At 37.9% G+C, this 18,655-nt stretch overlaps 1 protein-coding gene across 1 annotated transcript in view; it reads right to left on the bottom strand.

Moving 5' to 3' along the window:
- The window catches only part of NAV3 (neuron navigator 3), a 547,425-nt gene that overhangs the window by 362,086 nt on the left and 166,684 nt on the right, over nt 1-18,655 (bottom strand). The gene's annotated exons all lie outside the window — the stretch shown is intronic.

Here is an 18,655-nt window from a genome sequence, read left to right as displayed (position 1 = left end):
GAAAATTTCCTCTAAAACTTAACAACTCATTTGCCAGTCTTTAAACTTTTAAACTTTTTTTCCCTGATGTCAATTCTAATAATTAAAATAAATATCACATCAAGCATATATGCTTAGCAGACATTCTTGTTAACCAACTCTACAAAATTTCCAGTAACTGAAATGTAGGAAATTCTCTGGCATTTCTTACAACATGCCCTACTTCCTTCCCTTCTCAGCTTTTCAACTCCAATATACTTTCAACAACTCCTTGTATTGCTGCACTGTGAACTGCTTGCAGTCAAGATGTTAGCTGAAGTGTGTGAGGTCAACACACTGCAGAAGGCCACCCAGCTGGCAGCAGAGCTATATTTTCTTTGTAAAAATAGCAGGCTTTCCTTTAATGTCTTTGTTAACCTTTGAAATGTTTTGAATGTCCATCTGTGTTCTGTGGTTAAACTTCAACATTTCACACTCCAAAAAAGCCAGTAAATTAACATAAATTTATTGCTTTTTCTTTGTTAAATCTCTGATCCCCTGTATCAGAAATCATGTACATATATAACAACACATGTAAATGTATATGCCTAAATATGCCATACATGTTTGTGTTCCAGTAATATCATGGCTTTTGTGCAACAAGTTACCAAACATATAAATCTCTCTTCTTAATTATCATCTGGAAATCCGAACAGTCACCTAAGACTGGGACTTCCTCATCCTTTAAGCAGTGACACATTTTCACCATGTATTCCTGACAGCAAGAGATTTCGAAGCACTTGCTGCAATTCCTAGTTCAGAAGTCAAAGAACTCAAGACCATTCCTACATAACTGAAAAAAGCATTCCAAGACACCAGTGTTGAAATGAGCTGAACTTGCCGTAATTCCATCTCTTCTCAAGCAATCCTTCCACTCCTTGTATTGCTAGCAAACAAATGCTTCAAAAATCCTTTCTGTTGATGCTGCCCACTGTATACTCTGAAAAGCTGACTGGGAGGTATAAGGAGACATGACGATGGAAATTGTATATTTGTACATTTCTAAATTGCACATTTAAGATAATAGTTTATTTGTAAAGAGTGTTTACTTGTTATATACCCTGAAGTATGTATTTCTTGAAGATGTAAGCATAAACACAGAAAAATATCACAGCTAAAGTAAGAATCTGCAAGGGTAAGAGCTACCACAAACACCTGGCGGACTTCAGAGATGGGGAAGAAAGTACTTCCACCCACAAAAAACTGGTCTGAGTTTGCTAAATCTCAAAAAGGGACAAAGTAAACTGAACACTAGAACAACAAAATGACCAAGATTCTGGGGTTTTGTTTGGTTTGGGTTTTTTCCACTGTAGAAGGTCTAGCGATATCTGTATCAAAGCTCTGGATGATTCAGGACATTGACATAAAGGGCAAAGCAAAATACATATCCTGTTTTCATTAAGTGGTTGAACCAGTAAATAAGAGATTAAAAATGGAAAGTGATTTCAGCTGGAGTTTCTTCCAAATGGGTACGATATCTGTGCTTATTTTCCTGCAAAATGGAAACCCCCAAAACTGGGAAGGGGGAAGTGTGTGTCTACTTCTAAGGTGACTTGGAACTAATTAATTCTCTTAATTGTGTTAGTAGAACTGTACTTCCAAATCCAACTTTAAAAGCCTTGTTAAAAGTAAACTAGCATGAACTATTCTGGCACTTCTGAAATTAAATGCTTTATTTTGACTTTTTCAGAATGAGCAAATTAAAAAGAAATCCTCTTTATTGACCTTAAACTTATGACCAAATTCCAAACAAGGTCCATACATAGCTTCAGCATCTATGAAATTTCAGTTTTCTCTTAACTTCCTACTTAATTAAATGTCACCCAGTTCCATCTATAAGTACTGTAAGAGTGTCAGTTATCAAAACATTTCACTTTTGGATAGTAATTTGTAAGCCCAAAGCATCTGTTTCATGCAACTTTCTGGGTTCTCAGAATCCAGGCCAACATCCCAACAACCTGTGCTTCTGGGGAAATTTGAGAGACTTCATCCTGTATCATACATGGAAGCAGGAAGTCTCCCATTCAATAGAACTGTAAAGAGTGCTGCTGCTCTGGTCTGAGAAACTGGTTGAGTAGTATTTTTTTGCTGGCAACCTCATGACTGTTTCTCTAACCTCAGTCAACCAGCAAAAAGAATAAACTTGGTGGTTTTCCTAATAGTTTATTGCTACTATTTTTTTTCAAAGTACTTTTCCTTTCTTCTCTTTCTCTGTAATTATTCCTTAAAGAGAAATGGTGTTTTTCAATTTACAGGTTCCCACTTGAATAAACAAAAGGCCCATAGGCTGTTCTCTTTCCAGACAGAAAAATAATTACCAGATCAGCTGGAGATCTGAGTTAGCATTTTTTTAAAAACACAGAAAGTGCACATAACTCCAGTTTCAGTAGAAAAGGTTAACAATAGAAATATGGATTTTCACCTCTTTTAGACTTCTTTCTGTATGGAACTGGGCATCAGCCAACAGTTGTTCCCCAGCCCACAATAACCCTGTTTATTTTTAGGTAAGCATATTAAGTTTTGTAGTTGCAATTACCTCCCTTGCATTTGTTAAGAAAGATTTACAAGATGAACATCTGTTCTGATAAAAATCCACTACTGCTGGGATCTTACTAAATTACAAGCCTGTTTCATATCAGACTTTTAATGATTATATTTGTCATGTGTTTAATCTCCATGTAAACACTTTGAGATTGATTTAAAAGGGTCAATCTGGTTTTTGGATTTATTTTATTTTTCTTTAATGGGGACACTGCATATTTATGACACCACATGTCATAGTCAGCTCCCAAAGTGTCTTTAATCCTTCATTCCTGAGACAGATACTGCTATCTTCTGAAAGACTAGTTAATGCTGGGGGGCATCATCCTCTCTAGTTTGAGTTATCAGCAGTTGGTGGTGGCTGGAAGAACTAAGTAGGTGCACACAGGAACAGTATTACAATAGAAATTTGCCATGAAAAATGGCAAGAGGAAGGGAACAACTTGTGTTTGATCAAACGTATTAGTGACATGACAGCAGAGATAATGTTTTTCACTTCCATACAGAACAACCCTGAAAGGCAAACTTCTCAACTACAATAAAGCAGAAATCTTCCTTGGGAACTTAATGATTCAGTGCGATGTAATACTACACTGAAAAGCAAAGCATGAAAATGAAGTCTGTAGTCTGACTCTACTTCTGTACTATTCAAAAAAGATGGAGCACATAGTGCCATAATATTAATTTAATTCTGAAAGGTAGCTAAAACAAATGGAAGTGTATTTCTTTTATCAAATCATAGAATGGTTTGGGTTGGAAAGGACACTAAAGATCATTTAGTTCCAACCCCCCTGTCATAGGCAGGGACACCTTTCATTAGACCAGGTTGCTCAAAGCCCCATCCAACCTGGCCTTAAACACTGCCAGGGATGGGGCAGCCACAGCTTCCTTGGGCAACCTGTTCCAGTGCCTCACCACCCTCACAGTAAACTTAAACACTTATTCTTATCCCAGTGAACAGGTTAACATGCTCTTCAGAGAAAGACTTACAGCACATATTTAACTCCAAACAACTTACTAAAAACAGTATGTAATCATATAATAAAGGACTGTACCATCATGCAAATGCACAGACGCAAAATAAAATCGCATGAGCTACCTTAATTCCACCTCTAAATGATTGGCATCATATTCAGGATATCATTTCCTTAATGCAATTTTTCTGCACTTGGTACTACCCCATTTCATAACAGCTCTCCCAACTGTACCAAGCTAATGAACACTATGGCCATAGTACATTGGGCAATGATGAGGCAGACTGTAAGTAGAGACACCATTTTCTATTTTAGTTAGAAGACTATTCCTACAATTGCTGATGCATTTACGAACACACATCACAACTGTGAAAATTGCAGCTAGGCACAGGAATTAGGTCTAAATAGCTATGACTTACAGCAATAAAAATTCTGGTTTGTTGGTGGGTTTCTTTTTTTCCTATATTATGGGAGAAATGCAAAGCATGCACAGAAACAGACTTAAACATTTACCCCAAAATCACACAGGAAGTCTATGGGACAGCCAAGATTTGAACTCGGAGCTCTTCCCAGTTCCTTAGTCACAGGCTTGTTTTCTTGGGGTGTAAACCAGGAGAAATACTTATTAAACCTTGGCAGTTAACCTATTACACAACACTGGATCCATGAGTATATTCAGCATTAGCAACCTTACTTGAAATGGGTACACCTTCGAAATGTCTCAACTCTCAGTCAAATCATTGTGAAAGAGCCAGGATCTTCCCCAGTATTGATTACAAAAACCAGTTGGCTTTTTAAAAATGTTGTAATACAGCACAGAACATTTAAAAAATTAAACCATCTATTCCACCATCCTTTTAAATCTCACTAAATATCAAATTGGTTCATCTTTAATTGGATACCTACATCACAGCGTATCACTTTAACATTGAAAACCAAATCAGACAGCCCTGACTTAGCCTGCAACTCAGCTGTCTGGCCTGTACATGATGAATCACTCCCTACTTTGAGCTGCTTTCCACACGCTGAAACTTGCATTCATAAATTCACATTAGGCAGCTAATGGGACAGAATCGGGGTTGCTATGGCAACAGTGTGATGTGCCCTATCACTTAAGTGAGAAAATGAACACTAGTAATTATCACCAAGCAAATGGTATTTTCGCCTTTTGTATACGGTAGCTTTTCAACGTTTAGTTTTGCTAATGAATGGATTTGTGACTTCCTACAAAGGTGAAATAAAAAACAACTAAAATGAGTATTACCTGATCTCATTCTAAAAATGAGTCAGAATATGCCACTAAGCAAAGCCCATAGGACTTACGTATTTGCAAACAACATTGACAAGATTATAACAACATTAAAAAACTACAGTCCTGAGTTCAACAGTAGGGTGCACCAGATTGCAATCCACAGGGTGGAAAAAAATGTATGTCTCAATTTTGCTTTCAGTCTGATATTAAGATTACCTTCACATCATGAAGCCCAAATAGTCATAAAGAACATACAATGTCTACCTTTCTCATTAGGGTTGCAACATATAATATTCTGTATTGCAGCAAAATACACTGTCGGTGTTATTACCAAAACCCTTTGTGCACTTGCTTTCCTGTCTTAGAAGGTCAGACAGCCCCAATAGCATCTCTTGCATTTAAAGGGACAGACACAAGCAGAATACAGCTGGAGTGATGTTAAAAAATTAAATGTTGAAAAAGTCATGATCTTATGGTCTCTTATTTTTCATCTCACTTATTCCATGCATAATTTAGAATGTGTAATATTTGTTTTAAGTTAACATGTTAAGAAAAAAAAAAATAATCTGTTCACATTTAAACTCTTTACCTTCCACCATTGATTTGACTCCTCTTTAACCTCCAGGAGCCTGGAGACCTGCTCTTTTACCCACCTTCGACATGTCAGCAGATAATTTGAAACTGTCCCTATTTTCATGGATGCTGTATACGGCAGTTCCCATTTTTATCTAAAATATCCTGAAAGAACAGACTGCTGTGCACTGAAACTGCCAGAGACCAATATATGGTATGTCTTGTCGCTTAAATACCTGCCTTCTGTCACAACAGAAAATTCAGATGTGATTATACAAAGACATTTTGAAAGCATAGAAGCACTCAAAACCTGAACATATAGCACATCTTTATGATTATGAATCCACATGATTATACTATATAAATTTCCTTATCAAGAGCTTATCATAGCTTACCAGGAACTTTCCTTATCATAAGGCACAAATCCACAGACAGGCATTTAAAGTTGAGACTTAGTGCAGTCCTGATTTACCTTTACAGCCCCTGCTATACCAACAAGCAGATCTGCCTCTCACAGGTGTCATACCCCACAAAGTGTGCACGGAATTATAGCCTCAAGAGACCAAACTGAGAATTCCTGTCCAATAGTAACATCTGCATTCTAGAAAACAGAAGTAAAGCTCAGGAGAGTTGGAGAAACAGAGGAAATGCTTGAGTGATAAGCAATATTAAAAACAATGAGAAAGGAGCTACCACAAAATGAGTAAGATTCAATGGATGCAACCATCACCTCCTATGTCCAGCACCATAAAACAGTGACAGTTAGAAAGTTGATGAAGAACAACCTAATTTTAGTGCACTATTATACTCTTCACATATTTTCATAAAATAATAAGCTTCTAGATAGTACAAGGTGTGGATGTTGATAAGCGTGGGGTGGAGGAGAAGGAGAAATTAGTTTTATTTGCTAGACCTTATGGGGCTGGAGGAAATCTTTTTTCTTCAGATTTTAAGGCAAAATAATGTAATTTGCAGTTTTAAAGCTGTCTAGGGAGTTAAGGGGATTTAAGGACTACATTTCAGATAAGTAATCTCTATTACATGACCTTGTGATCAGTGGCATTTTCTAGCCTAGACTGCAATTCCCATGATGTCAGTGGAGACACAGTTTTTGGCTCTAAAGACTTTTCATTGCAGACTCGTTCCTCAGGCAAATTATAATAGTTTGTTGCTGTTCTGTGTATTTCACGATTAAACGACAGCCACTCTGGAAAGCAGATGATATGAGTAGAATTCTAATTTAGAACATAAGCAACATTTTGGAAACAAGCAAGAAATGAATTAAAATAAAGATGTAGATTCCCCTGTTTCTACCTCAATGTAATCATCTCTCAGTGTAAAGCCATATTTTATACTTCATTCCCCTCATAAAATTGAAGACAGCTTTATCTCTTATGAAAAATGGCAATATTATTATATTTTGATCTTTCAGAGAGATGGCATTCGGATTTAGCACTCTGAAATTAATAGTCTTAGTTATCAGCTTGTACAGTTTTCATGCTTTTCTCAACCCAACACATGACCAGTGGTAGAGCATATTGCGGTTGCTTTTTTTTTTCCTAATTGTACAAATACATGTTTTCCTTACATAAATTATTTTACCAAATCACAGAGCAAGTCCAAATATTTACCAGAGTTTTACCAAAAACAGTTACTCACACACGATTTATAAAATCCAGTCATTATAGTGACCTCCCAAAACTGATTCCCAAAGCAAACATCCCAGCTGGGAGAGACCTTTTATTACACTTTTGAGAAATTACAATACAGCTGCTATCTATCAAATCCAGACAACCTCAAAAAATAAATTATCTAGGCACTTTAAGAGAAAAATCACTGATAACAATCTTCTTGCTGAACACAGAGAAAAATACTTATTTACACAAGGAAAGGGGTTTATACTGCATTTCTGCTGCTCATAAATTGTGAGCAAACAATTTAAGCATTTACTTTCTTAACAAATCTTCATTAAAGGTTTTGCTTTTTAAAAAAGCCTCAATTTAAGGAGCACAGTTGGCTAGAAAATGATGGTATAGCTATGAATAAAAATTATTAATCAACTGCCACTTGAGAGTATTGTGACCAAATTTACTGTCAGTGTCTCAGCTAAGTTTTTCTGAATAATTCTGTTTATTTGAACAGGAATTGCATTGGGAAAGAAAAAAGAATGACACACAGTGGTCAGGACTTTATTTACAGAAGGAAAGAGGAAGTGGGTCCCTGAAAACAGATTCGTGTCTGCGTAATCTCAAAATTCCCTTTTTGATACAGCCACTGACACTCATAAAAACTCTGTGTGGACTTACAGCTATTTACTAGCAGGGTTTACATCAAACCAGGTATTGTCTGTCCTCCCACAAGTAGCAAAAATCAGATGGACTTCACATTGTCTTCTCATGCTCATTTGAAACAAAAGCAATGCACGCTCATGCCTAATCTAAACTGCCATTTTTAGATGATCTCAGAATATACAGAAGACTGTATTCCTAAAGGTTGTTTTCTTTAATTTCTTCATATCCGGATCAAATATTTTGATCTGATTATCTGTTCTGATGTTCTAAAAAATACAGGGGTTTTGTATTTTACCTCAACAGGGCTTGAATCAGGGCTGACTTAAGCCATCTGGCTAAAAACAAGGCATTTGTCATCAAGATCAAAGAACACTGTGTCCTCTTTTTCTGATCAGTTCCTAAAATTAGGAGACACTGACAAGTGTCCAGATTCCCCCAAATTTATTTTAGGCTAAAGGAAGTGTACACATCTAAAGATGCTGTAAATGTCTATTCAAAAACCAAAAGCAGGGATGGCAGTAGAAGAACCACTACCATTCAGTGACAACTGGTTTTTGATCTTTGGAGTAGCATAGTGGGAAACACATTTGTATTAACAGTTTCTCGCTGGATTCAAATAGACTTAAAACTTAGCAGAAACTTACCCTGCTTTCTACAGAACTGTCTCTCCCCTTGTAGAAACTGTCCAGTACTGGTGCAAGGAACAAATATCCCCCCCCCCCCCACCCCCAAACAAACTTCGTTGAATTTACCTGTTTCTTTTTTTTTTTTCCCCCTGAAGTTTAAACCATTAAACAATATTGAGCAACATGGACAGGTTTTAAGTTCATAATATTTAGACAGGAGCAAAGTTTATAGTAATGCAAGCACTTCTGAAAATCCCATGTTTATATGATATATTAGATCTTGAGAAAAACAAATGGAATTGCTAAGTGAGCAACACCAAATGCTCTCATTCTTATGCTTTACTTAAATATCATGGACATTTTGTGCCAAAACACACACACGATCTTGCCACGTCATTTGATGTGTATAGTGGTCACAGTCGAGACCTTTACACACCCACATGTACTTCTATTCACATAACAAACAAAACCCCCAATAAGTTTAAGACTTATCAGAGTTACAGGTAGACATATGTGCATAGAGCAAGAATAAGCTCACAGTATACCTATATTCCAGTAAATGCATGTCCTGAGAATTTAACCTCTCTAATTACTAAGAAAAAGTTAAATAGTATCAGTGGAGATAGAAAAAGATGTGAAAAACAATTTCCATATCTGTGTCAGAGTCAATGAGCCTGTAAGAAGAGAAGGGAAGAACTTGTTATCCTCTCTCCACAATATCATTATCACCACATGCAACACAAGATGCGACAGGAATTTAAGTTACTGATGCTGACACATACACACAACTTAAATAAAAAAATCCACTAAATACCATATTTCATAGAGCACAAACAATATGCTGAACATAAAAAAAGAGAAATGATAGCTTTGCTAATGAAGGAGCAAATATCGTAGGAGCAAATATCTGCATGAATGCTTTGCATCCCAGAGGTTTCCTAAAAGTTTTGAGATTATCCTGCCATACTTTTATCTCACTTTCATAATCAAGGATAAGTAGTATGGAAAAAGAAAACAAAAAGCCTCTCTGAGATCAAGAGGTCAGCTGAAAACCTATTTAAGCTCTTACAGCTTCTTAGTAGTACACTATACTTAACAGAAGACTAATGCAGTAACAAGCTGAAGAGACAGTTGAATTTTCCGCCTTTCCTTGCTTGTATTTAATGAGGGAGGAGGTTATTTGTTTGAGAGATGTGGTCCTGCTCTGTAGGAATCCATAAATCCCATACGTGCCTTGCATTTGGTTCTTACCAAGGAGATTGTTGTATGAAAATACATGGTCTGCCTGAACCCCAACTCAGTGATCAGTGGCACAGACTGCAGTGAGCTGACACACTGACCACAAATGGCAGCAGCTGATACCAGGCTGTTCGTGCTATGCGTTCTGCTCATGCTGCTCATTTACCAGCACAGCCATAATTTCACCTTTGGCTGTTTGCACAGGATAGCCACCCTGTCTGCACAACACACGCCTTCGTCCTGCAGCTTCCAGTAATCATCGTGTTTCCTTAGCCTGTATGAGATTGAAAGCCCCACAACAATAAACAGGGGTGTCAAGTGATGACTTGGGTACATGAGAAGAAACAAGCTGTATAGATATTTTCTCAATATAGCAGAATACATTTCAATAACACTGTTTACCATAAGGGGATATTTTATTTCAGAGTTAAATCACCCAGAAAATTTTTAAATACCTAAAACCATAGTAGAGTTGCATTTAATAATATTCAGACTATGCAAATGTAAGTGAACCGCTTTAAAACTCTCTGGTATCTGCCTACATTAAAGTCCATGCTTTCTTACCATGTAGGAATGAGATTCTGGAGAACAATAGTGTAATTTGAAAGAATTAGATCTAGCTAAAAAGTTAAAGGGGAGCACTCATGTGAAAACATACCACAGTTACTGGAACCTAAATTGGTTAAGAAATCTGATCCTTATGCAGGAGCAGTGAAAGCTTTCCATACAACTTTAAAATGCACTCACACCTTTGAAACCAGTTACATCAGTAACTATGGATCATCACTTCGTAATTCAGGCTTCTCCATATGGCTGCAGGGCATGGCCAGTTGTCTCAGAAGTCTATGAAAATTGATAATTTTCCCCAGAAATGTTTAAAAAAGACACATTGCCATATTGTTAAACATATGTTCAGAGCTTTTCTCTTCGGACTACTTAATGCTAATTACTATTATTATCAATAAATTTGTTCACAAGAGTGTTTGTGGAAGGCTATCATGAAAAAAAAAATCAATACATCTGAAACACATCTGTTAAAAATTTCATTGAAAAGCAGATGACAGTCACACAGTCCTAACAATATTTTAAGAAAATCTAATAAAAAACTTTTTATATTTTTAAGCACACATAATTAAACCAGTTCAAAGATAGAAACATCATCAACTACCAGAAGAAATTCCATTAGATACAAGACATGTTCAAGGCCGGGTTGGATGGGGCTTTGAGCAACCTGGTCTAGTGGAAGGTGTCCCTGCTCATTGGGGGGGTGAGGGGGGTAGTGTTGGAACTAGATGATCTTTAAAGCTCCTTCCAACCCAAACCAATCTGCGGTTCTATGAAATTCCAGTACAGCATTCAAGAAAGATCACAATTAAACCCTTCAAACTAAAGGTAATAGCTTTGCAACAGCTAAAATGAAATCCTTTTAAGTTATTTGCATTTAAAGAAAAAAAACCTAAAATCAATAGAAGCCTTGGGAAATACAGCACACAAAGTAGTACAGGAGATAAAATGATCCTTTCATGTTCTGACTAAGGGTTTGTGGCTAATGATGTATTCGTAAGGCAAATAACACAGCAATCCAGATAAACACAAAATATATTCATAATTTAAACAAAGGTGAAAACACTAAAAACAATCTTTTGTTTTTGTTTGTTTTAATAAACCAGAGATATGTTTTTACATACAGGCAGAACAGCAATATTTACACATGAATACCTGAAAATTCTTTCCTCAAGTTACAAACTCCAGACATAAATTATAGAGGACCCATTAGTCTCCTAGAGCCCCGGGGACAGCAATCAATATGTCAATGGCAAATAGGAATGACTTGATGTATACAAAATTTTTTTCAGTTGACAGATTTTTTTTCAGTGTTTGGAAAATACTGTGATGTTTCTAGTTCATAGTAATCCATTTCAGAGAGTTCTGTCCTGCTGCAGAAGACAAAGCTAATTTGCTAAACCAAACAAACTAATTACTTAGGTATCAGTTCTTAATAAAGATTTTGTTAGAGGGGTTGGTCATTTCAGTGGGCTTTATTACTCAAAGAGTAAATTCTGATATAATACACCATTCACCAGGCTGTGGTCTAAAGAAGTGTTACAATGGGACTTGAAAAATCAGTGTATTTCTCAACTGGAGGACAAAATTAGAGTCCAAATGAGATATGCAAAATGCCAGCAATAAGGAACAGAAAAGGTGTCTGCCACAGTGCATATGAGTCACTATCAGGGGACCTATATGAGATTTGAATGAATTTATGTGAGTGGGTAAGAACCACTTAGTAGGAGCCCATTCAGGAGACATGATCTTTTCACTTTGATATTGACAATAATTCTAGAAAGAGGACTCTGAAAGAAAAACACATGTTGAAAGAAAAACACATGTTGAATTTATCTTGGGAAGTGACTTTCATCCATGGCAGGATTTACCTTGTTGAATTGATGGCATAACATTGGACCTGACCTGGGAAAATTTCCCAGTTGGACAATCTCATCTCACTGGAGTTGGTGCTAACAGAGAGCAGTTGCAGTACAAGAATAGTGTCACCACATCCGTCTCTGAAATAAGGCAGGGAGGACAATAATACAGTTTCAAAGGTTGTTCTCTGTGGGACTGGAAAGCTGGAATTGTTGCAGATACTACAGAAATATCTGGCAGGTGACACTGTATGTCTTCTTTGATCATTTTAATACCATACTATAAAAATATTATCATTTTGGCTTTCACAACAAGAGCTTCCCTGGGGGAAGTCAGGCATTGCTTCAAGTCAAGGAAGAAAAAATCTCAGAGGTTAATTTCATTTTAGGGTCTGTGAAATGGTTGTCACTTTGTTTTGAATGCGTTCGGCAATAGCAGCTCTCCACAGTAATGTGAAAAGGCCTGAAAGTGTGAATTGTATTCTGTTTTCTGTATGCTGCTAGAGATCAGTGGAAAATGTGTATAGCTACAAAATGTAGCAATAGGAAGAACCCGAAAACATCATCATGAGAGATGATCGAGCAGTTTGCATTCTCAGTGCTCATAGCTGGAGGCGGTCACATGTACTCTATTCTCATTGCCATATGGCAAGAAACTATAAAAATGACTTATGATGACAGGAGGAAAATTCCAGGTGCAGATTCCACTGCAATCCAACGTGTAGGTACTTGTGTTCATCAAACACCTGATGAACAAAGCACCATGATAAGGAATTTAGTTCTAGCCAGGCAAGAAGTGCTTAGGATCTGTGGAGTTTTGTTTTTAATTTGGAAAGTTTGATCATACCCCTTCCTCATTACTAATGTTTATGTCTCTTCACTGTCATCAGCAGGACAAAGATGCAACTCTTAAAAATGATAGCTCCTCATTGCAGAAACCATTGCACACATTGCTTTCCCTTGAAATGGTACCCTGTCCCTGCAATGAAAGTTCATTATCACCTTTATCAGCCCAGCTCCACTATGCACAAACAAATTACTTTTTCTCACTCAATAAATGGAGCTCCCAGGTTTCCATTTACCAGTCCATAAGCACAGATGATGGGACCCTGCCCTTGCCAACAGAGGGGTTCCACAGGGGGCAGCAGGAAGATCAGGGAGGGCTGCATGGGAACTCTAGTTCAGTAACACATGACTGCATATGAGATCAGCATTCCCAATATGCTTCACAAAGAGCTGGGTCTTGGTTTCTGTGGCATCACTTGTCCTCTCTTACAGTCATCTTCATTTAACATTCTTTTGTAATGAGGCTGAACATATACCCTTAGTGCTTTGTGACTGACTTCCCTAGCACCCTGTGTCTGTTTTCTTCACAGATGCAGGACTGCAGTAACTATATCATGTTCTTTATCTCACCACTTGCAGGCTCCAATCAGAAAATATATACACATATGCATTATTTTCCTTCTTCCTTAGGGCTGACATTAATACATTAACATGGTCCTGGAAAAGGCCCTTGGAGAGCTCCTGTCAGATCAAATAGTAGTGATCAAAGTTATTAAAAATTAAAACCAAGAGTCCAAAACAAATGGAAAAAACCCTCTGTGCAAAGTGAGGGATATGTTCTGGAATAGTTAGTGGGGTGAGGGAGAAGCCTCTGTTAAAGAGTTTCTTCAGATGCTGCAGACAGAGCCTTCTATGTTTTTCATTTTTGCGTGCCTAGCAACAGGATGGAGAACAACCCTTGAGGGAGAAAGGCCTCTTCATTCTGTTCTGGGATGTATAGATCTATTCATGCCCCGCCTTTCCATAAGGGATTTTTGTGGGGGTTTTTTGTTTGGGTTTTCTGTTGTTGGTTTGTTTTGGGTTTGGATATTTTTTATTTTTTTTTTTTTTTTGATGGTGAGAACAGGACACGGCTGTTCCATGTGTTCCATAAAGCATCCCCTCCGGATAATCACAGAATAATTCAGGCTGGAAGAGACCTCAAGAGAGCTCTAGTCCAATCTCCTTCTCCAAGCAGGGTCTGCTCAGATCAGGTTGCTCAGGGCTGTTCCCAGATGGGTCTGGAAAATCTCCAAGGACTGCCTGCACAGCTTGTGCAGTCGCCATCTCTTCCAGTACATGCACTGTCCTCATGGTGAAAAAGCTTCTACTCGAATCAGCGCAACTTCTCTTTTCTCAATTTGCTCCTGTTGAACACAGTAGGAAAACAAGAGACAGAGGGCCTGGTTCCACCTCCTTGATGACCTCCTGGTAGGTGCTGAGGGATTGCTATTAAGTCCTCCCCAAGACATCCTTTTTCTCCAGACTGAATAAACTCTGGCTCCTTGGCCTCTCATCACCAGGTAAGTGGTCCAGCATTAACCATTATGGTAGTACACTGCTGAACCCACTACAGTTTATTGGCACCTTTCCCGTACAGAAGGGTCCAAAATCAGAAGCAGTTTGATGGGATATAAGGAGTGCTGGGTAAAGGTCATAATCACTTCACTTGATCTAAGGTTATGTGCCTGTTCAGGCAGCTGAGGAGACTGTGCCTTTGCTGCCAAGCAGATGCTGGTGGTCCATGCTTGTCTTGATACCTACCACAGCCCCAGGGGTTTTTCCACAGAGCTGCTCCCCAGACAGGCAGTCCTCAGCCTGAGTCTTTGCTGAGGATTGTTCCTTCCCTTGACCAAAGCTTTGTGTTTGTTCTTGCTGAACGTCATAAAGCACTCGTTGGCCCATGCCTCCAGCCTGTGTTGGTTCCCCCTGGACAGCAGCCCTATTCTTGACTGCATTGAGTAGTCACCCTGCCCAAATTGGTGCAAACTGCATGAGCAAGCACCTCATTCCCTCCTCCAAGTCACTGATGAAGATATTGAACACAACCATATAAAACCAATAGATGCCTGTAGTACTCTGCTTGCTACTAGCCTCCAGGCAAAGTAACTTCGCTGTCTGGATGCAGTGATACAACTTTTTCATCCATCAGACCACAAAACAGACCACAAACACCCTCACACAAAGTATTTTGTGCAAGACAGCATCAAAAGTCTTGCCAAAAATCAACTCTCACTCTATGATTTTTCCCTAGGACCCAAAAATGTACATCTATAGCATTCCTACAAATAGCCATTTTCTCCCAAACCAAGAGAGACTGGCAAAAATCACAAGCCTCACTCTGAACCAGTGGTGAAATATAGTACTTGGACAACTGAAGACAGCTGTTGGCTCTGCATCATGGATTTCTTCCAGCTGTCACTTACAAAATGGCATTTTTTCTTGTGCTATTTCAGTTGGCATTGCGGTCCAGTTTCCATGCTGGAATTCCTCCTGGCAAGTTCCAGGACTGTGAATAACCTTGCCTTTCCACAAAACTGCTCCCTGCATTATTAAGAGAACTAAAAACCAATTTCCCTGAGCATCTAATCTCAGTGGGGAAGGATCCCTGATGGAAATAAATAAATAATTTGTTCCATTCTCATCAGTCAGAGCAATTTTCAGTACTGCACATGGAGTTGGCCGAATCAAAATGTATTTGCATTGATTTTTGTGCTGTTGTGATGTCCAAGTTTCCAAACAGTATGAACTTCCCAAACAGTGGGGTAGTTGGCTTCAGCTGTATCTCTGGCCATCTAAATTTACTGCTGGATGAAAGCCCCTTAGGCAAAACCATGTTCCCTTGTAAAGGCAATCTTTTTCTGCTTATATATGGTATAGAGCTAGATACATACACACCCATACAAAGTGACTTCTGCTTCTCTCCACTGAGGCAACATCGGAAAAGCCCCAACATAAACTTTAGAAATAACTTCATTTAGAAATAACTACTGACTGTGTGGACAGATTTGTTACATAAGCAGAAAGGGTTATTTTTAAATAAAAATGGAAAAGCTGTTTTAAAATTCTAAAGATTAATACTTCTTCACCTTTGGCCTTTTGAGTGAACCTTTCAGAAAAGAGATCTTCATATCTTCATAAGTGGCTCCAATAATATAGAACAACAGCTGATTAAATTTAGAGATTGCCCAATTAAAATATTCTTTTGAATACATACCAATATTCTTTGAAACATACCATCTTTCCAGTCTCAAACTAGGCAATTATTTAAGTAGCACTTCCTAAATTCATAGATGTTAAGCTGTCTAGATTTAACTCTAAAGTGTGAAAATAGCAGCTCTGCAGTCTTTGCTCAAGATCATATGGATTAAGCAATGATGTGCAGAAAAATAATTTCTATGGATTTCAAGCCTATATTAAAAAAACTTTATGTCTCTAAATGCAAAGATCAAATGCCAGTGTTGCGCTTTGCTGGTAGCCAGTTAAGGAAACTATTAGTTTTCTATAATATTGCTTATTTGGGGCAGAATTTAAACATACTGCAAAAATCACTCTTACAAAAAGCAGAGCTGCCCTCATATAAGCTATCACCTAAGCTCATGCAATATAAAACAGAGGCACATTAACAATTCCAGTGAAGTCAGACTGAAATCAAAGCCACAGTCTGGCATCAAAAGGAAAAATGAACAACTAAAGTTTTGAGAGGCTTTCTTCCATTGTTCTGATCTACGAAGACCTTAACAATAATAGTTTTCATGCCTGAAGGATGATTGACGATTTCTGTGTTTGGTAGAAATGCAAACTATAGCACAACTATTTGCATCTGATAGTTCCTAATATTTTACACACACACAGATGCTTAAAAACCTGCCTGCATCATCATCTTTTCTTCACTGTGTATTTTGAGCAGAAGTCCAGATCATAGAGGGAAGTGCACAGACCACCTCAGTGATCCCAGTAGTGATAAGGGATGGCATGGTTATAACAGGAAGGGGATGGGGCTGAACCAGGATTTTATAGGAGGAGAGGCAAATACACACAAGGCTCTTTGCACCCAAAATGAGAGGGGCACAGATGTATTTCTGGGAGTACAGGACTGCACATTTCATTCACACAGAGTCACGCCATGTTGCAAAGGTGGTGAGGAAGAACAGGGTCTTTAGCTCTCCTTTGTCTAGCCCCACTGCTGATTTCAGTCTGTGGTGCAGCCACACTGTTCAGGTGCCATTTGTTGGAAACCCAGCCCAGGTTTAAGCACTCCTGAGCCCTGCCCAGGATGGTGAGGATCTGGAGAGGAAGGTCTGGCTGTGCTCAGTCTGAGAGCACAGGAGAACTGAAGAGCAAGAGACCACCCACTTTCTTTTAATTTTTGCTTCTAAACTGACATTCTAGGGTTGGGGGTTTTTCCTAACTTTATAATAGTAGTGAACTGCAGTAGTCCTATATTCTTTGAAGTAGATTTGGAGTACAGATGCTGATTTTGCACCTTGCTTAAAGACATAGCCAAGGCAATTAGTGTCTGAATCTCCCCCACCTCCTTCCTCCAGACCTTTTCAGAAACATTTTATCTGTTTGAGATACAACAGTAGCTGAGAGATAATTAATTTAGACAGCTCCTTCACATTTCCCCACAGAGTTAGCTTGAAGTCACAGACATGTATATGCATGCATGGACATGTTCCCTAGCAATCAGAGACTGGACTGTTTCTAGCATATTTTGTTTGGTAAGCAAAGAAGCTACCTCAACTTCACAGAATACCAGATAATTATATCAAAATTCAGAAAAGTCATTAATACAGTTAAATAATGAAGTTGATTAATACACATAAAAGAACAACCGTTTCAGAAAGAAATATTTAAGTAGAGCAATTACAGTTTTAATTGGACTCAGCAGTCAGAAACCCATGATATCATCCTCTAGGCAGCCAACGATTCCTCCACCTCCACCATAACGCTTCCTAAGGACAATGCCCACACTGCAAAATGCAGCACCACACCTCTACCCCTAGCACAGACAGCAGATTAGGCTTGTGGATTGCCCCTTTTCTGCAAATTCTGAATAAATTTATTTATAAATAAAGCATAGGGATCTTACTAAAACAGAAATTAAATTCACCCTAAAATATCCCCTAAAATTTTTTTTTTTTTAAATCTGATGTTTTGTCTGTATATTCTGAGGAGTATCTACAGAACAGATTGAATTTTGTATTATAGAGTACATCTTGGCTGAACAGCAAAGAATAACAAAATTCATTGTGACTGATTGAAGCATCTGAAAAGCACAAATCCAATTAGATCACGTCAAGAATGAATGCAAACATGCTAGTCTAAATCTTTAAGATAATTTACCTTTCAGTCTTCCACTATTTGCGGTATCTAAAGAACAAGCAGACAATGAGTGATTTTAAAAAGACAGGAGTAAATTAATAAACCAACTTGCATGATGTGTCTGGTAATACAAACAACATCAGATTTCCTTACCAGTGTTCACAACAGTCTGTTTGTACTGTAAAGACAGCCTTAACAGGAAAACCAGGATTCTGTTAGTACCTTATAATAGATATAAGAACCACAGAAATAAAATATAGACATAAAGATCAAAGACAGCAGTTAAAACAATCGTTTTGGTTATGTGCTAGAGCTAAAGAAAAGGAGAAAGAATGTGGGTCTGGACTATGTAACAAATATGGCACAGGTAAAGCACACCTTTGAACAAAATACAAAGAAACTGTGCAAGTAGTAGTCAGCATATTTTAGTTAAGCCAAAACAGATGTGAAATATAGTCGATTTTCAAGTAGTCATGGGAAAGCTGTCCAGGTTTAAAAGCAACCATAATACATGCAGAAAAGATCCTAAACTTTTTATTTTTCATTTTTAACCTCAATCCATATC

This window comes from Strigops habroptila, chromosome 3 (assembly GCF_004027225.2).
Source record: "Strigops habroptila isolate Jane chromosome 3, bStrHab1.2.pri, whole genome shotgun sequence".
NCBI lineage: Eukaryota > Metazoa > Chordata > Aves > Psittaciformes > Psittacidae > Strigops > Strigops habroptila.
The sequence above is the reverse complement of the archived record's forward strand: the minus strand, read 5'-3'. Positions and strand labels throughout refer to the sequence as shown.